General features: G+C 39.9%; 1 protein-coding gene across 1 annotated transcript in view; it reads right to left on the bottom strand.

Moving 5' to 3' along the window:
- The window catches only part of Prxl2c (peroxiredoxin like 2C), a 79,796-nt gene that overhangs the window by 33,752 nt on the left and 18,604 nt on the right, over positions 1–27,440 (bottom strand). The gene's annotated exons all lie outside the window — the stretch shown is intronic.

Here is a 27,440-nt window from a genome sequence, read left to right as displayed (position 1 = left end):
AGGCCAAACTTCCAGCCCTCATTCAATGAGTTTTAAAGTAATAAATAATTGTATAACCTGTTTGAGTAGTCACTACATAATCAATAAACCTGCATGACAGCTTCTAGGCTTCTAGGTTTATGTAATGGAGGCTTGGTGTCCAGGGGTGAGGTGAGGAAATGGTGGAAACTTTCAGAGATGTGGTGTTGGGACAAGGTCATAGGATCATGAGCCTACCACCCTTAGAACCTAATATCCGCCTCCTGGAACTGGATGAGTTCCCCCAGAGAACCATTTAATATAAAGAAGCTCAGCGACTCTCCTTAATCTCTCTTCTATCCTATTTGCCACTGTCACACTCCTAATATTGTGAAGTCATCTCCCCCTCCCCCTGTCAAGGCCCTCACCAGAGTCAAGGTGCTTGTGCTGTGCTCTTTAACCTCCAAAACTTCAAGCTAAATAAGCTCCTTTTCTTTATAAATACCCACCCTAAGATGTTCTGTTTCAGTTACAGAAAATGAACTAAAGTCCTTGTTGGCAAACATGAGCATGGTGGCCTTTGTCAAATCTCTACCCAGACCCTCTCCCGAGAGCACTCTCCAGCATCCTTCTCCCTCCTCTTGTTCACTGTTTGTTACTCTTCACCTCAAATGCCTCATTAGCACTGTATCTCAATTTCTAAAATTTATCTCTGGCTTTTTTGCCCCGAATGAATTAAACCAACTCTTCTGTCTGGAATTGTTTTGTTTTGTTTGTTTTGCCAGTCCTGGAGCTTGAATTCTGAGTCTGGGCATTGACCCTGAGCTTCTTTGGCTAGCACTCTACCACTTAAGCAAGTGTCAGTTGGGACTATTTATGTCTTATTGAGGAATCAAACCCAGGGCTTCATGCATGCTCAGCAAGCACTCTACCACTAAGTTACATTCTCACCCCTTTTGCCTGAGGTTTGGTCCTCTTATCCACACAGTTTGGTAGTGTCCTCGGATTCTGCAAAATTAGCTTCAGATCCAAAGTGTCTTTGACATTGGTTGTAGGTGTCGCCAGTTCCACCAGGCCTTCTCCCAGAGGGCATAATGATGGAAGGACAAAGCAGGCATCGCAGTCGTAATCAGCTAAGCTAATTCAGTAATTTGAGGCAGCTAACATCCTCCTTTATTCCCACTACTCAACTACACATCTTTTTTTTTTGTGCCAGTTGCTGAAGGATGAAAAAAAGATATTCTTGTCTAACTTTCTCCTTATCCACAGAGAAGCAAATGAAAGGCACCAATCTCAAGAAATTACAGAACTGTAAAAGCAAATTTCTTCTTTACCTCCTAATATGGCTAAGAAGAAAATTCCTTTAAAGACTACTACAAGTGAGGTAAGCTAAGCTCAGAGGGACAAGCAGTGCATGCTTTCTTTCATTTGCGAAAGCTAGATATAAAATACTGGAACATTATACAGGTCTCTAGGTATTCACATACAGTGAGGACAAAAGAGGATAATCTTAGGAAAGGAACAGAAAGGCATAATGCCTAGGTGCATCTGATCATACAAAATAGCAATTACCAAAATGAACTCTTTCTTGCCTTTATTCATTTTTTTCTTTCTTTTTTTTTTTTTTTGGTCAGTTGTGGGGCTTGAACTCAGCATCTAGATGCTATCCCTAAGCCTCTTTGTGCTCAAGGGTAGAACTCTCCTACTTGAGCCACAGTGCTACTTCTGGTTTTTGAATAGTTAATTGGAGTTTCATGGGGACATTTCTGCCCCGTCTGGTTTTGAACTGCAATCTTAGATCTCAGCCTCCTAAGTAACCTACTACAGGCTCAAGCCTCTGGTGCCCAGCTGTTGAATTATTTCTATGTCTTTAGGAGCCTAAGAGGAGGCAGGGATGCATAGAAATAGTGGGGTAAAGGGTGAAGAAAAGCAACAATGTACTCACTGCACACTACATTGAAAATGAACTATACAACTTGTAGGTAGGGATAGGAAGGAAAAACTGGAGGTGAGAGGGAGGGAATAAGTAACACGGTCCAAAAAAATGCACTTTTATCTGACTTATCTAACTGTAACCCCTCTGTACATCACCTTTATAACAACAATTAAAAAATGTACTGCTTTGGAAAGAGTATTAGCTACTATTTCAAATATCTGGGGTGAATTTTGTGTTATTGCTACAAACTCTTCTGCTTAAGAAGAAATAGAGTCCACTCTTGGTTCTTCCCTTTCACCCACTATTCTCCACAGGAAAAAGAGAACAGGAATGAGGAAAACACACAGGGTACAGATAAGGAATAGTTTTGATTCTCTATTTATCTTCTCTACTTCTAATGGCAGATTGAGCCAGGCACTAGTGACTCATGCCTATAATCCTAGTTACTCAGGAGGCTGAGATCTGAGGATCACAGTTCAAAGCCGGCCCGGGCATGAAAGTCCATTAGAAAATCAGAAACCACCAGAAAACCAGAAGTGGTGCTCTGGCTCAAGGGGTAGGCTGATGGCCTTGAGCTGAAGAGCTCAGGGATAGTGCCCAAGCAAAGAGTTCAAGTCCATGACTAACAAAAAAAAAGAAATGAAGAAAGAAAGAGAAAAAAGGGAATTGTTATTTAATAATGTTTACCAAAAAAAGCAATTATATTTTCACATTTATTTTAACTTCATTAGGTTCTGCACTCTTAACTATAATAGATTAAAAACACATGCTTTGAAACCAGGCTCCAGTGGCTTATGCCTATAATCCTAGCTACTCAGGAGGTTAATATCCAAAGGATTACAGTTGGAAGCCAGCCTGGGCAGAAAAATCTTTAGGACTCCCTCTCCAAAATACCCAGCAAAGCTGAGCACTTGTGGCTCACATCTGTAATCCTAACTGCTCAGGAAGCTGAGATATGAAGAATCAAGGTTCAAAGCCAGCCTGGGCAGAGAAGTCCACAAGACACTGATCTCTAATTAATCCCCCCAAATCAGAAATGGAGTGGTGGCTCAAGTGGAAGAGTGCCAGCATGGAGCACAAAAGCTCAGGGACAGCTTTGGGCCCTTAGTTCAAGCCCCAGAACTGGCACTGGCAGACACACACACACACACACACACATACACACACACACACACACACACAGAGTAAAACCAGCAAAAATCAAGTGCAAAGCTTGGCTCAAGTGTAAATGCTACTTGGACAAGCTGAGGGAGTAAGAGGCTCCAAACGTAAACCCCAGTGCCACAAAATCAAAGCAAGGGAGGAAGGAAAGAAGGAAGGGAAAGAGGGAAGGAGAAAGAAAAAAGGAAGGAAGAGGGAATAAAAAGCAACTATGTTTTTCATTTTGAACATATCAGCTATTCTAGTTTTTGTACTGTTGACTTATGCTTTGTAAACTAAGTGTAGTGTTAAGAGTATCTAGCATGAAACAAAAGCCATATAAGGAGTGATTGTTGTCCTTAATGTACTATGTTATCTCTCATCTCTTTTGCTGTTCCTTGGTTATCTCATATTGTTACAGTATTTCACCTTGTTATCTGATATATTGTATATATGCTTGATTGATTATTTGAAATTGGATTGGGAAGGGGGAAAACAATATAAGCGGCAGGGGGCGGGGAGGGAAATGGGGACCATGACATGAGAAAGGGTATCAATGTATGTGAAGTAATGCACCTTCTATCTGGTGAATGTAACATAACCCTTCTATTAATTACAATAAAAACATATGAACAAAAAAGAGTATCTAGCATATAAGAGGTCCTGGGTTTGATCCCTATAGCCAAACAAACATAAAACCACTCAATGCTTTTGACTCAAATCTAGCTGCCAAAATAAGACTAAGATATATTTAGAAAATCAAAGTGAAGAATTTGGAAGTCAGACTTGTTCTTTGGCCAGCGGACCTGGTCCCTGGACAGTGTTCTACTCTACTCTCCAGCAAAACTTTCAAGTGGCAAATCTGCCAAGCACTTCTGGCTCATACCTCTAATCCCAACTACTCCAAGAGGCTCATCTCTAAAGATCATAGTTCCAAGCCAGCCTATGCAAGAAGGTCTGTGAGAGTCTTATCTTCAAGTGGTAGAGTACTAGTCTTGAGCAAAAATGCTCAGGGACACAATGCCTAGGCCCTAAGTTCAAGCCCTAGGTACTGCACACACACACACACCCCACAGAGGCAAATCTAATTGTATCATTTTATCCATTATCCTACTTAGGAAAAGACTATCTGACTTTTCAGGACTGTCCTACACATTTCTGTGTCAGTTGTCTTTACCCCGTTGTTGTTTGGTTTCCTATGTGTGTGTATGTGTGTGTGTGTGGTGTGTTTTGGAAATTTTCATTCATATCAAAAATTAGAGAGAAAAGCTTAATTTGTGACCGAACAAGGCTGACTTCATGACTTATATCTCCTAAGCACACAAACAATGCCTCAATAGCCAGAATGTAATTGTCAAATTCAGGAAACTTTAAAGTAACTACAATATGTTTTAGCCCATCTTCACATTGCAATACTTGTGAAAGTCTAAGTACCTTCTAATATTTTCCCTCTGGCTCAGGAAGGATCCTGCATTTCCTAAGGAAGTTTATGTTTGTAGTAGTTTTCAATAGTGATGGTATATCCTGGTTCTGTCAGATTATGAAGCCATGACAGCAGTTTGTCTTTTCTTGGGCAGTTTATGAACTTCTATTGCTGGTTCATTAAAATGATGTCTGCCAGTTCAATTCTCTGTTAAACTATCACTTTTCCTTTGGAGGTATTATTCATAAAGAAATCCATTAAAAACCATGGACATCTGTACATTGATTTAGTACACAATGATATTGTTGAATCAGTTGTTACTATAATGGTTATACTATTTTCTAATTGTTGCCTACATTTATTCATTGCTGTTTAAGACTAGCCTATTGTCATTATTATGATGCTCAAATAGTCCTAGATTTGACTGATATGTACTGCTTTCTTACTGGCTTTTGTGTCATTTTTACATGCCCATCATCATCTTCCTTCCTTCCTTTTTTTTTTTAGTGCTTTCTTACTTTTTGGACCAAAGTCCAGAAAGTTCTAGTTCTTTTGAGAGTTTGGTTTTCTTTGGTGCTGGAAGGGGATGCTGTCGCAGTCACTGACACACATTTCATGCTTATGCGTGCTTTCCTTACCTCAGCACTGGAATCTTCTTTTAGAGGTAACAGTTTTTACAAATAAGACTAGGCCTCCAGGACCTCTCTTACCGGCTCAACAGCATTCCTTCTGTCATCCCTTCACTATGTGCGTGAGTCACAATTTCCTTGCAGTTTGACGCCCCAAAAGGTCCCTGCTCCTACATATGCTAGCTCTTGTTCATGTTGGAGCCTTTTCAGATACCCTTCCCACTATTTGGTCTGAGGCTTACTCATACTCTCTGAACACTTGAGAAACAGCCTGTGTGTGCTCTTCCCTGACATTCTCTATAAAACGCCGTACAGAGCCTTGTTCCTGGAAGCATTTTCTTCATGTCTCTCAGATTGGAAAAAAATTGGCAGGGCATTGATTTACTTATAATTTTCTCTTTTTTTTTTGCCAGTCCTGGGCTTGAACTCAGGGCCTGAGCACTGGCCTTGGACTTTCTCAAGGCTAGAGCTCTACCACTTGAGCCTCAGCACCACTTCTGGCTTTTTTCTATGTATGTGGTACCGAGGAATCGAACCCGGGTCTTCATGCATGCTAGGCAAGCACTTTAACCACTAGGCCAAACTCCCGGCCCACTTATAATTTTCTTAGTCAACCTGTTTATGGGAAGTAGAGATAATAAGAGACCTGGAATTGTAAAGCAGCGAGGTTGATATTCTTTGTGATATTGCATGTTAGTGGAAACTTCTATAAATAATTAGTATGAAATATTGTAGACAAGGTTATAGTGCAGTGACAATTTAGGATCTTTATTACTTATAAAAGCAACTTTATTACTTATAAAGGTTACATAATAGATAATATATCTGAATGTTTCAAACTTCTGAGAGTGCAAAGCAATATAAATTCACATATAGTACTACCAATGTAGATTATAGGAATATCAATCTCACCTGAGTGGTGTCTTTGAATCACCCAGATGCCTTCCTCATTGGTAAACAATAGAGTTTATGCATCTATTTAGATATAGTTTATGCATCTGATATAAATGCATTTCTATACATAACACACACATCCTTCCATATATGGTCTGCTTTCCTACCTTAACACAAAACAATGAAAATGTACAAGCAGAATTGCTTTGGTTTGAGATATATATATATATATGTATGTATTTAATATTGTTGTATGCGAACATGCTTGTGAGAAACAAAGAAGACACATCTTGAAAGGCTGAAAACTGGTGACTACAGGGGGCCTCCTGTGCCAAAGAGCTGCAGCCTAGAATTGAACTTACACAAAGCTTTTAAAGCAAAACAAAACAAAAAACAAAATGCATGTTTGAGGTAGAGACCCAAACCCAACTAAAGCAAATCATATAGGGAAATATTCAGGGGTTGAGTAAAGCAGATTATTTAGGAAAATACTCAGAGGCTAGCAAAACCTTCCATGTAGGGAAATCCTCAGAGGCTAGCAAAACCTTCCATATAGGGGACAATCAGAGTTGAGAATTCTCTGTAGCACTCATCTTGGGGCTGAACAACCTAATATCTGAAATTCAAAGAATAGCCTATCTCATCTCTAGGCTTTTCTGAGGTAGATGAAAAGCCCAACCACCCAGCAAGACACCAGAATGGCTGTGAGAACAAGGTGATGTTACTTAAATTCAGTCTCCTTTTTTCAATATAATAATTAACTACAGATAGATATTTGTGTATTACTGATGTATAAGATATGACCCAGGACTTCTCACGTTAGATGTGCTATGACTAAGCTATACCTCAAGCCTTACTTTTTTTTTTTTTCTTTTTTTTTGCCAGTCCTGGGCTTAAGCTCAGGGCCTGAGTACTGTCCTTGGATTTTTCTCAAGGCTAGAGCTCTACCACTTGAGCCTCAGCACCACTTCTGGCTTTTTCTAAGTATGTGGTACCAAGGAATTGAACCCGGGTCTTCGTGCATGCTAGGCAGGCACTCTACCACTAGGCCAACTCCCGGCCCCTCAAGCCTTACTTTTACAATTTTTAACACTGCACACCCATAGGTCCTAAGGCAATATTAGGCTATTGAACTGATTGACATAAGCTCAATCTATTCTACAATCTACTCTACAATCTATTCTCAGTACAGAGTAGTTAAGTTACATAGCCTGTACATGACCAGCATTTCTTTATTGGCAATCTGGATGGAAAAGTAGATAGAAGTAAAAGAGCAGAAAACAAAAAGATATCAAGTTATGAATGTGGTCATGTCAACCAAACCATCAATAATAGGAGCCAAAACTATCAATAAGCAAAAGCCAATCCCAATAGAGATAGAAGAGCTGCAAGGAGAAAGGCCCAGGGATTCAGTGTCCCTTTAGAGACACAAGGAACAGCAGACCACTGAAATAGCCTCCAGTTGCTGCCTAGATGTCATTAAATAAATTTCACTATTCTCAAAATAATTTGTATTTGTCTTTCTGAAAGATGGTGTTTTCTTTTTTAAATATTAATTTACTTGGGACCGCGAATGTGGCCTAGTTATAGAGTACTTGCTTAGCATTCACAAAACCCTGGGTTCAATTCCTCAGTTCCACACATACAGAAAAGGCTGAAAGTGGTACTGTGGCTCAAGAGGTAGATACCCTTGAGAAAGCCCAAGGGCAGTGCTCAGGCCCTGAATTCAAGCACCAGAATTGGCAAAAATAATTTACTTTATTGTTAGTATAGGGATGATGTACAGAGGGATTACAATTATATGAATCAGATAATGAGTACATTATACAGTGTCTTCTGTTCCTTTATTCTCTCCCAGTTCCTTCTGTTTTCTTAAAATCATATACATGGGTCATTTCATATATCTGTATATATACTATACATGTGTATATATATGTATATATATACATATGTATATACATATATACATATGTATATATACTATATATGGCTTGTTGGTCTTTTGGCTGAGATTAAGAGTAGTAACAATGTTAGTAATAGTGTTAGTATGTGTATGAATGTGTGTGTGTGTGTTTGTGGTGCTGGGGATCAAAGCTATAGCCTCATACATGACAGCAAAGCACTGTATCCCCTGAGGTACATCCCTGCCTTTTTTTGGTCAGTTGTGGGGTTTAGAAACCAGAGCTGTCTCTGAACTCTACCACCCACAGCCTTTTTAAAATCTGTGTATGTTTGCCCAAGTGTGTCCATGGGCACACACACACACACACACACACACACACACACACACACTGGTTCTAGGGCTTGAACTCAGGGCCTGAGCACTATTCCTGAGCTTTACTTTGCTCAAGGATAGCACTTTAGCACTTGAGCTACAGTTCTACTCCCAGTTTTTGGTGGTTAATTAGAGATAAGAGTCTCGTGTATTTTCCTGCCTGGGTTAGCTTTGAACTGCTATCATCAGATATCAGCCTCCTGAGTAGCTAGAATTATAAGCATCAGCTGCCTCCTCTTCCTCGTCTTTCTCCTCTTCCTCCTGCTGCTTCTTTTTTTTTTTGCCAGTCCAACTCTTTCTTTTGTACCAGTTTGGGATTTTTTGAGTATTTTATTGGAGAAGAGTCTCATGGACTTTCCTGATCAGGCTGATTTCGAACCACAGTCCTCGGATCTTTGCCTCCTAAGTAGCTAGAATTCCAGGTGTGAGCCACAAGCACCTGGCCTTATCTTCTTTTAAGACAGAGTATCACTAAGTTGTCCAGAGAGGATTTGAACATGCTATCTCAGGCTTCAGTTCCATGGGCAGTGTATACCACCATGCCCAGCTCCAATTTTTATTTTACTTTATTTTATTTTAGTGTTGGTTGTCAAGCTTAAACTCAGGGCCTGGGCTCTGTTCTTGAACTTTTTCACTCGAGGGTAGCGTTTTACCATTTTGAGCCACAGAGTCACTGCTAGTTTTGTAGTAGTTAGTTGGAGATAAAAGTCTCATGAACTTTTCTGCCTAGGCTGGCTTCAAACTATGATTCTCAGATCTCAGCCTCCTGAGTAGCTAGGATTACAGGTGTGAGCTACTGGTGCCTGACTACCTCCTTTGTATTTCTGAGAGCCTTGTGTTTTGCTTCCTTTTCCACTTGCATAGCAAACAATTCTCAAGAAGCTCTCGTACTTGCCAGTATATACAGGCCAATAAAACATCAATATCTGGGTTTTCCAGTCTAGAAAAAAGGGAGGATATCCCACTGGTTCAAGCATAAAGAAGGATGAATGTTGTGCTTATGAGGCCTGGATGTATGTTGCTTGGAAACATGAAGATATTCTTTACTTCCATCAAGTCAGTAAATACAGTCAAATTTGGCATTTTCAGTCCCTACCAGCTAAAGTCTGGAAATGTCAGTGATTACAGGCTGCTCTTAGAGGGAAGTTAAATAACAGTGTGCTGTAGAGATTTCTAAAGAAACTTTAAAATTATTCTGACTACTTACCTATTTTTAAAAATGGCATTGTGAGAAGACTGGCATAATATTTAAAATAATTTTCTAGAAACACGTTTTACCTCCATAAGAGCTCTGATCAAATACTTAACTGTGATGAATACGGCTAATTACATTTGTGGTCTCTGTGAGCCGCTTTTAAACATTCCTGTACAAATGTTCATTGAGAATTTAGCTAACTATGCTCCAAGACCTTTCCTCAAACTTGTGAAGGTTGACTCTGCCTTGCAAGGGGATATTTATTGGTTATTGTCCTCTAAGTCCTATAAGTTTCCACGCTACCTAACACATAGCAAACATTCAGATTTCTCTCTTCTTACCAGATTGAAGTAGGGATGCTGAATCTAACCAGTGCCATTAGGCCACTTGGCAGATGATAGGGTATTGAGTTTAACTGGCGTCATCTTGTCTTCATGATGGAGGCAGGGAAGTCCCACCTCCAAGTTGATGGATATACCTGAATTCTTAGAGGCAGGGGTGGGGACTTGGACAATAGGTTACTGGACTTGCCACTCTTGGGTTGTGAACATTCAAGCTGCCTATGATCCTGTCCCTAATCTGACCCTATTTAGGCCCTGACCAGTTCAGGAGCCATTACACCATACCTCTATCCTGTGTCTCTTCTCCGATCACCATGGTGTCCCACTTCAGTTCTCCATTGGCACTGACCTAGTTTGTTGGTATTGTTTTTCTGCTTTTTCTTTACACTTTGGCTCTTATGGCTCAGTTTTCTGATAGTGTTAAGTGTATCCATGGGGCTGCAGATCTCTGGGACAGGTGTCCATCTGGAGACTGCTCTAATAAAGAACTCCTAATTTGACCACTAAAATGTGGCTTCTTTCTCAGTACAACAAAATCTCATCCTTATTAGGCAGCATGCAGCCCAGAATTCAAGCAACAGAGAAATTACTATACTATTCTAAGTAGAAACAATGTAGAGCCTAGTAAAGCCACATGTTCTATAAAGAAAGATTACTTTCTCATTTATTATACAAAAATGTAAAGTTGCTGTCTGACCTTCCTTTCAACTGTGGATGAAGGTGAGGCACAAACCAATGAATACAAAGGAATGTACATTCCACAATCATTTCATTTTTCTTTTTCAGTACCATATATTGTTATAAGGTGAGAAAACAGAGAAGCTGCATTTTGAGAGGTCAAACCTTGGAGTATTTATTAAAAGGCCAGCCACTACATGGTGAATTCCTATATCAAAGATCAGCAACCCCAAACAGAGCTTGCACTATGCTTTTAAAGACAGCAACCATATACATGAGGTAGAAAGGAAGCTTTAACAAACAAACCTTATATGGGCCTAATCAGATACAAACTCAGGTGCCAACAGAACCACCTCAAAACACCCCTTTGGGCTGCTTCTTGGCTAATCTCTATAAAACCCAAAGGCTCATATTCTATTATAATATGACATGGCATTAATACCAATTGGACAGTGGGCCTTGATAGACCTTAATATCCTTACAGACCTGGATAACTTCTGTCATCTAAGTGGCAAGACTGGAAAAATCTCTTATGTTCAGGCTTTTATCTGTCCTCTCTGACACAGATTTGCCATTCTGCCCTGCTGACCACTCTCCTTCTTCCACATTCCCCACCCAACTTTACATCTCAATCTCTTCCTACCACTCTACCAACCTATCTACTCCCACCTTCTTGTTCCACTCCTTCCACCCTTTCACCATTGCTTAAAATAACCTCATTTTAATGTCATGGCATAAGAAAAAGCCTTCTGTCAAACTATAGTGCTTTTATTTAAATATTGATATTATTTTTTAGTTCTGATATTTTCTGGAATTATTTGTTGTTATTTTAATTCATGTGTAACTATTATCTGTGCTTCCTGGGACAAAAACGAGGAAATAGCCCTCTTGGCAATCAATTATGCTTAGAATGTGAGCCTAACTCCTTGACAAGGAGGAAGGATAGTTTGGATTGGGATAAAACCTAGCAAACTTTGCTACCTGAGCAGCCTAGCTGTAGGTAGTGTAACTAAATTGCCTTGAGGAGAGTCCAGTAATTGTTCAGTTCTAAGTTAGCTTAACTGGCTCCTCAAGCCAAAAGAAACAATGGTTAGTTTTAAACTTAAACCGCAAAGATTTGGCTATGAATAAATGTATGTAATAAATCTGTCTTCCAAGTATGTAAGCCCCCTCAAATACCGAGCTGAGAATGGTTCCAATCTTAATTAGTATCCTAAAGTGCCATATTCAGTTAAAAATGAGCTAGTTTAATCAGTTGCTGTTTCAAAACACTCATCATGTCAAATATTGAGTTTTGTTATTACAGATTTGATCCTCTGCAGCATTTTCAGTCAGACCCATTGAGAGATAAATAACTCTTCCAAGTATTTATTGATCTAACTGAACTTTTATTAATAAGCTCCAGGTAGGCCCTGCTTAAAAAACTATTTCTATTGATCTCCTTGATGCTTTAACTGGAAATAGAAAGGGGCTATTGGCAAGGACTCTCAATCTGTCACCTACTTCCCCTCCACAGTGGGGCATGCCATCAGTCAGGTGGGATATGCCATCCCAGCAACAAGCAAAAATGCCAAATGCAACATCATCCCAGCAAGAAAAGACCTCCTAGACCCTCAGGACAGAGCTAGTCTAGGAGATGAGGATCCACCCAGAGGCAGTTGGGAAAAAACTGCTCAGATAAGAGGGGATAGTGTCAGATCCTAAATGGAATGACTTTGTAGCTTTTCAAAATTAGCCAGAGCCAGAAGGTCAAGAGAAAATAGTTCATGAGCATGCCTATCTAATGCCCATATTTGTCTTTTAACTGGGCAAGAACTAATACCTGCTATTTCTGCTATTACCTGCTATTTCTTTCAGATGGGTCTTCCATCCATACTCTAGTCCAGACATCTATAGTCCAGAAAATGATCAAGGCCTCCCATTGGGCCCTTAACCACTCTAATCCAGTCCTAATTTCTGACACCCCCCTCCCAGTTGTCAGGTGTTAATCAGTCAAGAGTAGTTAGGGATATGATCCATCAACTCCAGAATTACCTGGAAGGCAGGTTACAGGAACTAGGCAATTCATCCAATTTTTCCTTCCCCCCCCCCTGAACAGATGGCTTCCTTCCCTTCTGCTGTTGATAGGTCTTCTAATGTTTTTTCTTTCCATATTGTTCAGCCCTTGCCTCATAATACTGTTTTCAGACTTCATTAAAATATGCATATGCATGTTCACTACCAAGAAACTCTTATTGGTACCTTCTCTTGGACTGGATGACACTTATGCTTTCTACCCCTAAAACCAACACCCTTGACCAACAGGAAACAGCTAGAAAATCTCTCCCTGATCCTCTAGCTTCTGCTTCTTAGATTTATACATTAAAAAAACAGGAACCGAAGGACCCAGAGTCAGCTTGCCAATTGATCCCCACCCTGTATTCCCATCTGTTTACAAAATTCTGTTAAGTTTCTATTTCCCCAGTGCTGTACTGCTTTCTCAGTGTGATGTACAAATTCCCACCTGGGAGCAAGTTTCCTTACACCCCTTCTCTGAATGTAACTCTCTCCCATATATCACCTTCACAACACCTTCTTCTCAGAACTGAATCTACCTCCCGAATCCCCACAGTCCACTTAGTGACTGTCCCCTCAGATTCTGTTTAAATTCTGTCCATACCTGTCCACTGCTGCTGCCTCCATTCCTGCTTGGAGCAACCTGGCAGGTCTGTCTCCCAATAAAGCCTTGAGCCCATATTGATTGCTTCCCTCTCATTTCTTAGTAGGGCCTTTTACCCTCATTTGGCTTTTTTGCTCAAGGCTGGTCCTCTACCACTTGGGCTATGCCTTTTCTTCCAGAATTTAGCTATTTCGTTGGAAACAAGAATCTCATGCACTCTTCTTCCCTAGGCTGGTTTTGAGTCATGATTCTTAGACCCCAGCCTCCTGAGTAGCTAGGATTACAGGTGTGAGCCACTGATGCCCAGCTTTCTTTCATTTACAGCTGTAAGAAGTTTATCGTATAAAACTAAATGTGGGCAATAAGCTTGGTGCCAGTGGCTCACAGCTATAATCCTAGCTACTCAGGAGACTATGATTTGAGGAGTATGGTTTGAAGTTAGCCTGAGGAGGAAAGTCCATGAGGCTCTTATCTCCACTGAACTACAAAAAAACTTGGAAGTAGAGCTGTGGCTCAAGTGGTGGAGTGATAGCTTTGAGCGTAAAAGCTCAGGGACAATTCCCTAGCCCTGAATTCAAGCCCCAGGACCAACACAATAAGTAAGTAAATAAATAAATAAATGGACAACAGCTACCTTAAAAACTAAATGATTTTTTAAGCAAGATGTGTCTCTTGAAGACAGCAGACGATGGATCTTGCATGGAATTCTATGCTGCTGTCAGAAAGAACGACATCGCCCCATTTGTAAGGAAATGGAAAGACTTAGAAAAAATCATATTAAGTGAAGTAAGCCAGACCCAAAGGAACATAGGCTCAATGGTTTCCCTCATCTGTCATAATCAGTAGAAACCTTGGGCTCTCCTAGCAGAGATGTACAATAGAGCAAAACCTAGATACATAAGGCCATACAGTGTGACGCTAAATGTAAGGACCTCTAGGATATAAAAAAAAGCCATATAATGAGTGATTGTTGTCCTTAATGTACTATGTTATCTCTCATCTCTTTTGCTGTCCCTTGGTTATCTCATATTGTTACAGTATTTCACTTTGTTATCTGATATATTGGATATATGCGTATTTGGTTATTTGAAATTGGATAGGGAAGGGGGGAAAACAAGATGAGGGGTGGAGGTGGGGGGGAGGGAAATGGGGACCAAGACATGAGAAAGGGTATCAATGTATGTGAAGTAATGCACCTTCTATCCGGTGAATATAATGTAACCATTCTATTAATTACAATAAAAATATATGGGAAAAAACTAAATGAACAACTAAGACTACATAAATACAATAGTAAAATGAATTTTTCTCTAAATGGCATATTGGCTGGGATCATGTTTGCAAGATTCAGTTTCTTGGAATCTCTGGATTTAAAACAAAATGATGTCAAGTATATTTAACTGCATAAATATGCCATAGTTTATTCATCCATTTTTGATAATGGGTATTTAAAATGCATCTTATTTCCACTTGTGACCAGCAGCTTTGTGGTTGAAGCTCCTGTGCATTTCATCTGGTTTATATGTGAGTTTGAGTACAGATGTGTGTGATTTCAGTTTTCCTAGGTATTGCTAAGCTGCTCTCCAAATAGTTTTTCCAGCTGATAGACTTACAGTAGCGTATGCAGCTCCCAGGGCCCTACATCCTTTACAGTCATTATTGTCACACATGGCTTTTACTGGATTCATGCATATAAAATAGCATCTCAGCCAGGTGCTGGTGGCTCATGCCTATAATCCTAGCTACTCAGGAGGCTGAGATCTGATGACTGAGGTTCAAATCTAGCTCAGGTAAGAAAGTCTGTGGGACATTTATTTCCAATTAGCCACTAGAATACCAAAGTGGAGCTGTAGCTCAAAATGATAGTGTGCTACCTTTGACAAAAAGACTAAGCCAATACCCAGATCCTGCATTCAAGCCCCACAACCAACAAGAATAAAATAAAATACAGTATCTCACTATCATTTTAATTTGCAAGTTCTTTTTTTTTTTGGCCAATCCGTGGGCTTTCTCAAGGCTAGAGCTCTTCCACTTGAGCCATAGTACCACTTAGAGCTTTTTCTATGTATGTGGTATCAAGGAATCGAACCTGGGTCTTTGTATATGCTAGGCAAGCACTCTACCACTAGGCCAAACTCCCAGCCCCTGCAAATTCTTTTTGAAATGTGTGTATATATGCTAGTCCTGGTGTTTGAACTCTGGGCCTAGGCACTTTGATGCTCAAGGCTAGCACTCCTACCATTTAAACCACAGCTCCACTTCCAGCTTTCAGGTGGTTACTTGAACATACAGTCTCAGTGACTTCCCTGTCCCAGCTGGCTTCAAAACTTAATTCTCATATCTCAGTCCCCTCAGTAGATAGGATTAGTCATGAGCCACCAGCACCAGGCTTGCAAGCTCTTAATTACTAGTAACATTGCACACATTTTCATGTGTTTGTAAGCCATTTATTAGCAGTGTTTTTAACACTGAGGTCATAGTGTGACTTTTCAATAAATATATAGTGTGCAATGATTCATTTCAAAATAATATGTGTATTTGTCATCTCAGAGATATATTTCTTTGTGCTGGGAATATTCAAAATCATCTCTCTTAGCTATTTTGAATATTCAATTAATAGTGGACCTTAGTGGCTATATAATACTATGAAGTAGGAAGGCGGGGTCTAAGTAACTTCTTGCAGCCATCCTGATGCCTCTTGCTGGGTGGAGGGAATTCTCCATCCAGTTCTGAAAAGCCTAGAGGTGAGAAAGGCTACTCATTGAAAGCCCAGCTCAAGGTAAGCTAGGGGGCTCTGCTTCAAAGAAATGCATTATCATTGCCTTAGAAAAGCTTTGCATATAGAAAATGTTCTGATTCTGCCTTGATTACCTCCCTAAATGGCTTGAATCACCAGCCTCTGAGTAGCCTCTAAGTACACCCTATATGGAAAGTCGAGGCCTATCTTCTCTAGATGGTAGAGCTCTACCACTTGAATCACAGCATCACTTCTGGCTTTTTCTGTGTATGTGGTACCAAGGAATTGAACCCAGCAAGCACTCTACCACTAGGTCACGCTAGCCCTTCCTCTACTTGGAGTATACTCTTAAGTCCTTAGAACAGTATCCTGCCTAGTATGTATGTGGAGTCATTTGCCTTTGCAGACAAACTAGTAGGGTAATTCATAAAAGAAGCTTCCAGTTACTTAGTATAACATTTTCCCTCCCCAAGACCAAGGTCAGCCTTTGGGATTGGGGGGTGTTGTAGACTATGAAGCCCTAATGTATGGGAGAATTTACTTAGTTGCCAATACCCAGGGGGTGCTCCTTATCCAAAATACTTAGGATGGGGAGTGTTTGAGATTTAGGATTTTTTTCCCAAATTTCAGAATATTTTCATATACACATAAAATCCTTTGGAGATGGAACACTAATGTAGGTAGACATGACATTTATTTGTTCTTTATATATTTTATACATATACCTGAAGTTAATACAACACTTACAGTGTCTCTGTTTTGACCATGACTTAATTTATGAGGTCAAGTGTGAAATTTTCCACTGTGCTGTTTGATCTGTGCTCAAAAAGTTTCAGATTTCACAGCATTTCAGACTTAAGAGTTTTAGACTTAGGAATGTTCAACCTATAACATCACACTTCAATGCTGGGAAAGTATTGTTGTGTTTTGTTCCTTTTTTTTCCCCCCAGTCCTGGGGCTTGAACTCAGGGCCTGGGTGCTGTCCTTGGGGCTTTTTTTGTTGTTGTTGTTGTTTTTTTGTTTTCGCAAGACTAGCACTCTACTACTTGAGCCTTGTGTGAAATTGGTTATGAGTCCCAGGGCCTTTCTGGCTGTGTTAGCTTTGAATTGTCACCCTCAGATCTCAGCCTCCTGAGTAGCTAGAATTACAGGCTTGAGTGCCTCCCTTGGCTTATTTTAGTATCTCTTCTTTCTTCTGTACCTTCTTCCTCCTTCCTCCTTTCTTTCTTCCCCACCTGCCAGTACTGGAGTTTGAAGGGAACTAATAGTCTCATTCAGCTTTTTGCTGGTAATGTCTGTACCACCTGAGCTATGCCTCTACTTCTAGCTTTTTGCTAGTAAGTTGGAGATAATCGTCTAGTACTATTTTGCCCATTCAACCTCAGTTCTCCAATCTCAGTCTCCAAGGAGCGGGGATTATAGTCATGAGACACCAGTGCCCCACCATCTTAATCTTCTGAAGAATTTTTAGTCTTTTCCTATCACAAATTGTAACTGATTATAAGAGCTTCTGGTGTGTTAAATAGGTTCTTCTAGAGAATGATCAGATCTTTTATTATGGTTTTGAGAACCCTGAATTTGCAGATGGTGTGAGGTGAAGGAGGTCTCATCCTTTATCTCCGCTAACTTTGTAGAGGTTGTAACTTTTCCCATTTAGGTTACTATGTTATCTTTTTATAAAAATGATTTAATTAGCTGGTGCTCCTAGAGCATACAAGCTAATGAAGGATTGCAAATTCCAGGCCAGCCTGGGCTACAGAGCAACATCTGATGAATTTTGGTTGTTAATCTTTCTTTATTGTACACATTGTATAGTGTGTGTGCATGTGTATATGCTAGTCCTGGAGTTTGAACTTAGGGCCTGTTCCTGAGCTTTTGTACACAAGGCTAGAACTCTATCACTTGAGACACAGCCCTGCCTCTAGCTTTTTAATGGTTAATTGGAGATAAGAATCTCACAGAAGTTCCTGCTCAGGCTGGCTTCAAACTGTGATCCTCAGATTTCAGCCTCTTGAGTAACTAGGATTACAGGCATGAGCCACCAACGCCTGGCTCATTTTTTTCTTTTAATGGTTAAAAGGACATAGAAGTATTTTGTTTCTTTAGACTTGTGAAAAAATTACTTGAAAATATTTTCATATCTATTGTTAAAGTTGTTCTGAATATTTTAAATCTCTGCTATGCTACAATTCTGTCCCCTAGTGATAGTATTTTTCCCACCTTCTTTCAGTTTTGCCATGTTTGTCTACTTTATTACCAAATTTTGGCTTATCAGAGCAATCACTTTGCTTGAACTTTCCATTTACTATCTGACAGTTTTCCTTTACTATATTCTTTTTTCCTTTTTTCAGAGCTGAGAAACTGAACTCAGGGTCTTACGCTTGCCAGGAAAATGCTTTTCCACTGAGCTAAATCCCCAACCCATGTTACTTTGCTTTTATATGAGCTTATTTTGTGGCCTTTTCCAAACATCCTTAAAGTGCAATGTACAATCCGTTAATTTTCAGCCTTTATTCTTTTCTTTTCCTCCCTCCCACTATCTTTCCCTTCCTTATTTCCTTCCCCCACCAGTCTTTTTGACAGTACCAGAGTGTAAACTGAGGGCTACTTACTCGCTTGGATGGTCCTTAGTACTTGTGACACATCTCCAGTAGTATTTGTTAATTATTTTGAATATGAAGTTTGCTAGTTATTTTGCTAGTTCTTTTGGAGATGAAGCCTTGCTGACTTTTCTGCTCTGGTTGGCTTCAGTTAAATCCTCTGGATTTCAGCATCTAGAGTAGCTAGGATTACAGTCATGAGACACCAGCAAGTGACTTCTTTTCAAAACCTATCACTGGGTTTCACTTGTGGTACTGGAGTTTGAATTTGCCATATGAGCTAAGCTTTAAGCCCTAAAATAGTGTTTTTGAGGAATTCCACAAATACTATCATTATCATCTAGTTCTACCCTCTAATAACTATTATATAAGTTTCTGTTTTGTTGCATTATTTTATCTATAAATAATTATATGCATTTATGGTGAATAGTTTGACAGTTTTGGTACATATATATGATATGTAATGATCATACTGGTATTGTTTATTAATGTAAGAGTAGGTATAGGCTAGATGTTGCTCAGTGGTAGAGCAATTATGTACCATTCACCAAGTCTTGGGTTCTTCCCAGCACCTCAATATAAAACAAGACAAAACAAAATCTACTCCAGGGTATGAAGAAGATGGATGTGGTAAAGTAGTACATGTCTGTAATCCCAGCACTTGGTAGGTAAAGCTAGGTGGATTGATAGTTCAAGGCTAACCTGACCTATGCAAGATTTTGTCATCTAAATCCAAAGAATGAAAAAGTAGCTCAATGACTGAGTGGTGGCCTAGAACGTATAAAGTCTGGGTTTGACCCCATCTCTACCAGAAAGAGAAGGAAAGAGAAAAGAAGGGAGGGAGGATGCAAGAGAGTTAAGACTATAAGGATTTTACTTTCTGAATGTGGTATCATTTTATTTTCTTTTAGGTATTTCTTTGTTTTCTTTTTTGTTTTTGCCAGTCTTGGGGACTGAACTCAGGGTCTGAGCTGTTCTTGGGCTTTCCTCAAGGCACTGTGCTCTATCACTTGAGTCACAGCATCACTTCTGGCTTTTTCTGTGTATGTGGTACTGAGGAATCAAACCCAGGTCTTTGTACATGCTAGACAAGCACTCTACCACTAGACCAAACTCCTGGCCTCTGTTAGGTATTTCTAATAGCAGTTGCCTTGCAAAAGAATATAGCCTGTAGAAACTTGATTTTGATTCTTGTTGAGATTTAATGGTAATATGTTGTTAGTTTCTGTTAATGTTTTATGTATGTTTAAGACCAATGAGTGTTTCCAAGTTACATTCATCCATTCAACCGATCTTATTAATTGAATGGTTCAAATATTCTTTGTTTAATGACTGTTTGATTTGCTTTATCTATCAATGAAGGTGAATATAAAGTAACCAGATAGTTTATGGTCCCTATCAGTAAAATTGAGAATATAAATAGGCATAGAAATGAATAAAATCATATAATTTCTAGAAATATTTGAATGATAATTATTTTCATTTAGGTGACCTATAAATCACTTAATTTATAGGTTATTTAAAAAATAAAAATATGGGGGCTGGGAGTTTGGCCTAGTGGTAGAGTGCTTGCCTAGCATGCACGAAGACCTGGGTCCGATTCCTCGGTCGGTACCACATACACAGAAAAAAGCTGAAAGTGGTAGAGCTCTAGCCTTGAGAAATTCCAAGGACAGTGCTCAGGCCCTGAGCTCAAGCCCATGGCTGGCAAAAATAAATAAATAAATAAATAAATAAATAAATAAGAAAAATGTGGGGGTTGGGTGCATAGCCCAGTATTAGAGCAATGTACTGCATTGCTGCATGTGTAAAATAAAAATATTAAATTTTAGCTAGGGGCCAGTGGCTCATGCCTATCATCCTAGCTTACTCAGGAGGTTGAGATCCAAGGATCTTAGTTCAAAGCCAGCCTGGCTCAAGAAAGTCTGTGAGACTTTTATCTCCAATTAACCACAAGAAAACCAGAAGTGGTGCTGTATCTCACAGTGATAGTATATTAGCCTTGAGCAAAAGAGCTCAAGAAGAGTGCCCAGGTCCTGACTTCAAGCCCTCTGAATGACAAAATAAATAAAGTGAAATGAAAATTTAAAGTCTTTATATCATTGGAGATCAGTGTAACACAATTATGATTAGCACATACTTAATTCCTTAGTCTGCTTCTTAGCTGAATCTGTCTCTAATGCCAATGTCATGGCATTTTTCTAAATGATGCTTTTAATATAAAATTTTATTTTTATTTTAAAATAAAATAGTAATCTCAAAAACTGTTCTTTACACTTAAATGACTTGAAATTGTTGATTTCTACATTTGACTTTTCCCTGGAGAGCATATTTCAAATTGAGAAGGTTCTGTCTCTGCAGGTAACTGAAGTGCTAGCAGACAAATCTGAATAAATTTTGCTAAATTGAGGCTATTTTCAAATTCCTTTTTTTATATTAAAAGCATAACTATATCAGCCCTAACATTTTCAGATACTATCATTTGCTTCTATTCAGAGTACTTTTCTTCAACCATAGTTTTTACAAAATTACACTTGTCAAATTCTCCATTTATACAATTCTGAATGTTTCAACCAATTCTAATGCTGTAAAATTACAGGCCATTTTCTGTCTTCTTCCATTTAATTCCTGTCTAGTGCAAAATTTACATTAATGCCTTCAAAAACAGAAGCTCCATCAAGACATTCCTCACTAAGTAACAGAATTGTAAAATCAAATCTTGTGTTCTATTTGAGCTTTCAATGACTTGCTTTGTTTTGGCTTCTTCCAATTTTTTTTTGAAGAGCTCAATTTTAATGCCTTCCTAGTTGTAAGGTTGTTTCAATCATATAATCTGTTAAAAGCTTCAAAGATTTATTGTGGGGATACCAGTCACTCTCAAGTCTTTGAACTTAGTAAATAAAAGAAACTTAAACATAAGACCCAGTTATTTAAAAAAAAATTACCATTGAGATGAATTTCAGTTGACTTATAGAACAGCAATTTGGTGTCTCCAATTTTATATTGTTGTATTGCTGCGGGTGGCTCCCCCCACCTCTGTCTGTCTGTCTATGTCTGTCTGTCTATCTGTTTATGTCTGTGTGTGCACACACACTCCAGTACTGGAGCTTGAACTGAAGGCTCTTAACTTTTTCTGCTTAAAACCAGAGATCTTCCTCTTGAACCATAGATCTAGGGCCCAGCTCCCTTCCGTTCTGTCCCTCTTCTCTCCTCCCCTTCCCTTCTCTCCCTGCATTTCTTTTCTTTCTGTTTTTGTGTTATCCAGACTGTTCTCTAATTTGTGGGTTCAAGTGACCCCTGTAGCTGAGGATCAGGCACACCTTTTAAATGCTAATGTCTGTTCCAGGATGGAAAACATTAAGTGCATACTGCCATGCTTATCTATTTTTTTTCTTTTTAATTACTGGACATTAGCTTCTAAGAAAATAATTTTTTCTTTACTCCATATTAAAACAATTTACTAGCCAGGCACTAACTATTCATGAGGATGAGATCTGAAGAACATATGTCAAAGCCAGCTCCGACAGGAAAGTCTTTGAGGCTCTCATTTCCAATTAACCACCAAAAAACCAGAAGTAGATGTGTGGTTCAGGTGATGGAATGCTAGCCTAGACAAAAAGTCTCAGGGACAGTGCACAGGCCCTGAATTGAAGCCCCAGGACCAGCACACACATACAAAAAAACCCAAAACCAAACCAAACCAAACAAACAAACAAAAAACTTGTCATTTGTCATCAAAACACCCAGAAATCACAAAGAGTTGGCAAGAATGGGGAGAGACTAGAGACTTTGTGATGGAAGTGAAGTACAGGGACTGTGGAAAGCATCAGGGCCTCTCCTCATAACATCAAACTCAGAGTAGTCATGTCAAGTAAAAAATCCTACTTCTAGATATGGGCACAGAACAGCCAGCAAGTCCTGGTTGGCCAGTGTTTATAGCAGCTTCATTCACAACAGTCAAAGGGTAGAACAACCCAGGTATCTAATGATGGGTGAATAAAGAAAATAAGACACACAATAAAACATTATCTCATGCTACCTGGATAAATCTTTAGGGACATTAAGTTAAGAGAAATAAAAAGGGCAAATATCTTCTGATTTCACTTATACAAAATAGTCATGTATAAAGAAACAGCAGAACAGTGGTCCAGGGACCATGAAAAGAGGGAAGAAAGGGTTTTACTTAAAGGTACAGTGTCATTATGAGATTAAGTGGGTTTCTGAGGTAGACGTTGATGATGATTATGCACAGTGTGAATGTACTTAATGGCCACTGAACTGTACAATGGTGGCAAAAATGGCAAATTTTATGTACATAAATGTTCCATAGGTTGGAATGTGAACATTATTATCATTCAAATCTGCATTCACCACCACAATACAAACTATTACCTTCCAAGTTGAGCTTTTTTTGTTTGTTTAGGTTTTTCTTTTTTTGCTGGTCCTGGGCTTGAGCTCAGGGCCTGAGCACTATCCTTGGACTTTCTCAAGGCTACAGCTCTACCTTGAGCCTCAGCACCACTTCCAGCTTTTTTTCTATGTATGTGGTACCAAGGAATCGAACCTAGGTCTTCATGTATGCTAGGCAAGCACTCTACCCCTAGGCCAAACTCCCAGCCCCCATGTTGAGTTTTTAAACTGAATTAAGAGCAATCACTCTATTAGATGCTTTACCTTTGACAGAAATGAAATTCCAAAGGTTTGGCTTTGACTTAGGTACTACTTAATTTTCAAGATGTGTTAGAGATCTTGGAATTGGGCAAGATTTGATGATGCATGACTGTAGTCCCAGCTACTCAGGAGGCTGAGGCAAGATAGTGAATTCTAGGCCAACCTGGGGAACTTAGCAAGTCTCTCGACTCAAAAGTTTAAAAGGGCTGATCATCTAGGTATGGTGGTTCATATCTGTCATTCCAGCAATTTGAGGGGTAGAGACTGAGAAGATTGTAGTTCAAGACCATGGTATCTCATGACTATCATTCTAACTGTATGGGGGAACTTACATGGGAAAATTGCTGTCCAGGCTGACCACGGGGAAAAAAAAAAGACTCTATTCCCCAAATGCACAAAGGGCTGGAAGTATGGCTAAGTCAGCAGAGTATACCTGCCTAGCAAGCAGGAAACCCTGAGTTCAAACCCCATTACTGCCCCTTCAAAAATACTATAAAAAGCGGGGAACTGGTGGTTCATGCCTGTAATCCTAGATACTCAAGAAATTCAAAGCCAGCCTACGTATGAAAGTCTATGAGACTCTTATCTCCAATGAAGCACCAAAAAAGTGAAGCTGTGGCTCAAGTGGAAGAGTGCTAGCCTTATGGACAAAAGCTCAGGGACAGTGCCCAGGCCCTAAGTTTAAGCCCCAGAACTGACACAGAACAAAGAAACAAAAATACTATTAAGAAAAAAGTTGCCTGGGTATGGGTGGCTCATGCCTGTAATCTTAGCCACTCAGGAGGCTGAGATCTGATGACTGCTGTTCAAAGCCAGGATAGGCAGGAAAGTCTGTGAGGCAATTTTTTTGCCTCAGGGCCTGAGTACTGTTCTTGGGCTTTTCTCAAGGCTAGAGCTCTACCACTTGAGCCACAGAACCACTTCTGGCTTTTCTATGTATGTGGTACCAGGAATGGAACCTGGATCTTGGTGCATGCTGGGCAAGCACTTTACCACTGGGCCAAACTCATGGCCCTCTGTGGGGCAATTTACCTTCACTAAACTAGCAAAAAGCCATAAGTGGAGCTGTGGCTCATGTGCAGAGCCCTAGCTTTGAGCAAAAGAAGCTTAGGGACACACCAAGCCTTAGGACTGGTACCAAAAGGGGGAAAAAAGGTGGTAACATGGGGTAGGAAAGTAATAAGGCTGGGATTATAGTCTAGTGGTAGAGTGCTTGCCTAGCATGCACAAAGCCCTGGGTTCTACTCTTGGGTACCACATACACAGAAAAAGCTAGAAGTGGTACTATGGCTCAAGTAGTAGAGCTCTACCCTTGAGAAAGTCCAAGCCCCATGACTGGCAAAAACCAAAACGAAACGAAAAGAAATAAGGAAATAAATATAGTCAAAGTACATTATATGCTTATATGGAAATATCACAATGAAACACACACGTCCTTAGAGCCAGGTGCCAATTGCTCATACCTATAATCCGACTCAGAAGACTGAGGTTTGGAATTGGTATATGAAACCAGCTTGGGCAGGAAAGTACAAAGACTTTTTATTATTTTTTTTTGGCTGGTCATGGGGCTTGAATGGGCACTGTCCCCGAACTCTCATTAAAGGTTAGCACTCTACTACTTTGGTTAGTCATGAAGCTGTTTGAGCTCAGCGCCTGGGCAGTGTCCCTGAGCAATTTTGCCCAAGGCTAGTATTCTACCACTTTGAGCCACAACTCCACTTCCAGTTTTCTGATGGTTTATTGGAGACAAGAGTCTCACAGTCTTCCCTGCTTGGGCTGGCTTTGAACCATGATCCTCAGATGTCAGCCTCCTGAATAGTCAGGATTATAGATGTAAGCTACTAGCACTCAGCTGATTTTAGTTTTTAATTTTTCATTGTTTTGCTATGCAATGGATGGAACCCAGGACCTTGTACATTGTTATTCAATCTATCACTGGGCTATACCCCAGGTTCCTAAAACAAGAATGTGAACTTTTTTTTTTCCTTTTGGTTTGAGGCTCAATCCCAGGAGCTCATGTATGCTAAGTATATGTAGTACCACTGAGCTATAATCCTGCTGGATTCTTTTAGGACAGTGTTTCTGCTGTTGGCCAGGCTCATCTCCAATTGGTGGGCTCATGGGATCCTCATGCCTCAGCCTCCTATCAGCTGAAACTATAGGTGTATGCATCATCACATATGGCTCTTAGTGATGATTTTAAAAATTAACTTATTTTGATGTTAGACTTTTGTTGGCAGAGAAGTTCATAGCAGAATCCTCACAATTATTACCTTGCTGGGCTCCTGGCTTATGCCAGGATCTGACCTTATTCTAAAGTTATAGAAGTCTCAGCTCTCAGCATAGGTCCTACATAAGTCACTACGCAAAGATCTTTAGGAGTTTTGTCAGTCTTGGGGCTTGAACTTGAAGCCTGGGTACTTCCCCTGAGCTCTTTTGCACAGAGCTAGTGCTCTATCATTTTGACATAAAGCTACTTCCAGTTTTCTGGTGGTTAATTAGAGGTTAGGACCTCCTAGGCTGACTTTGGACTGTAATCCACAGATGTCAAACTCTTGAGTAGCTAGGATTGCAGGCCTGAGCCACCAGCACCCAGCTGTAGTTTTAGTGCCTATTGTCCAGGTATTTGGTCAAGAACTAATTCTCCTACTGCTTCTTAGAGCAGTCTATGGCCTCAAACAAGGACACCAGCCTGGTTTGTGTGTCTATTTTTGACCCTTGTGGGAACTTACTTATAAACTGAATTTGAAAAAAAAAATCTGTAAAATTTGAATGGTACTGACAATAACAACAATTTGTCAGGCACTGGTGGCTCATACCTGTAATCCTAGCTACTCAGAAGGCTGAGATTGGAGGATTGCGGTTCAAAGCCAGGTCAGGCAGGGAAGTCCATGATATGTTCTATTTCCAGCAAATAGTCAAAAATGCTAGAAATAGACCTGTGGCTCATGTGGTAGAGGGCTAGCCTTAAGCAAAAGAAGCTCAAGGACAACACCCAGGCCCTGAGTTCAAGCCATAGGACTGGCTTGAACAATGCTCTAGACCTCAGCAATTCTACATAGCAAATGTGTGTAAAGCAACTAGTTGTACACTGCTTGGCAAATCATTCGCACCACAATATGTTAGATTCATTGTTCTTTTTTTCAATACTGAAGATGCTCCTAGGGTCCCAAACATGCAAGCCGCCAAGCACTCTATCACACCCCAGCCTAATATTCTTTTTATCCAGTATTTTAAAATAACTGACTCATATTAGTTATGATTGTGGGGTTATTATATTCCAATCCATTTAACCCTTTATCCAGTAATTTAATATATACTACATATTTTCAAAAATGGAAATTTAGTACATGATTAGGCTTAGAAGTAATAGTTCATAGCACATGGATCTTTTCATGTTGCTCAGGCTGGTTCTAAACTCAGATTCAAATGATCCTCCTGTCTCAGCTTTCTGAGTACCTGGGACTAGGGGTATATTGCCACTATACCCAGGTATAATTTTATGTTAAATATATTCATTTGAGCCAGGCATGGTGGTGTATACCTGTGAGTCTAGGACTTACAATGTTGGGAATGGAAGTGAGTACCTGTCATCTCAGCCAAGAGGGAGACCTTCAGGTACAGGACAGCCTGGAAGAAACATGAGACCTGCTTGAAAAATAACTAGAGCAAAGTTGGATGCTGGTGACTCACACCTATAATCCTAGCTACTCAGGAGGCTGAGATCTGAGGACTGAGGTTCAAAGCCAGCCTAGGCATGAAAGTCTGCGAGACACTTATCTCAAATTAACCCAACCAAAACCAGAAGTAGTGCTGTGGCTCAAGTGGTAGAATACTAACCTAGAGCTGAAGAGCTCAGGGATAGCACTCAGGCCCAGAATTTAAGCCCCATGACCAACAACGACAAAAACAAAAATAAAAACAAACAACAAAGCTGGACACGGTGGCAGTGGCTCACGCCTGTAATCCTAGCTACTCAGAAGGCTGAGATCTGAGGATCAAGGTTCAAGGCCAGCCCTGGAACAAAAAGACCTGAGACTCTTATCTCCAATTAACCTCTAGAAAATGGGAAGTGGGGCTTGGCTCAAGGGTAGGGCCGTAGCCTTGAGCTGAAGAGCTCAGGGACAGCATCCAGGCCAAGTTCAAGCCCCATGAACCACCAAAAAACAAAAACAAAAAATAAGAGCGAAAGTGATAGAGCACCTCCCTGGCCAGCATGAGACTGAGTTCAATTTCCAGTAATGCCAAAAAAAAAAAAGCACAAACTAGCTTAAGTGAAATTGCAATTTTATTGATTTAAAACA

Source organism: Megascapheus bottae, chromosome 3 (genome assembly GCF_031878675.1).
Source record: "Megascapheus bottae isolate mThoBot1 chromosome 3, mThoBot2.hap1, whole genome shotgun sequence".
In the NCBI taxonomy this organism is placed as follows: domain Eukaryota; kingdom Metazoa; phylum Chordata; class Mammalia; order Rodentia; family Geomyidae; genus Megascapheus; species Megascapheus bottae.
The sequence above is the reverse complement of the archived record's forward strand: the minus strand, read 5'-3'. Positions and strand labels throughout refer to the sequence as shown.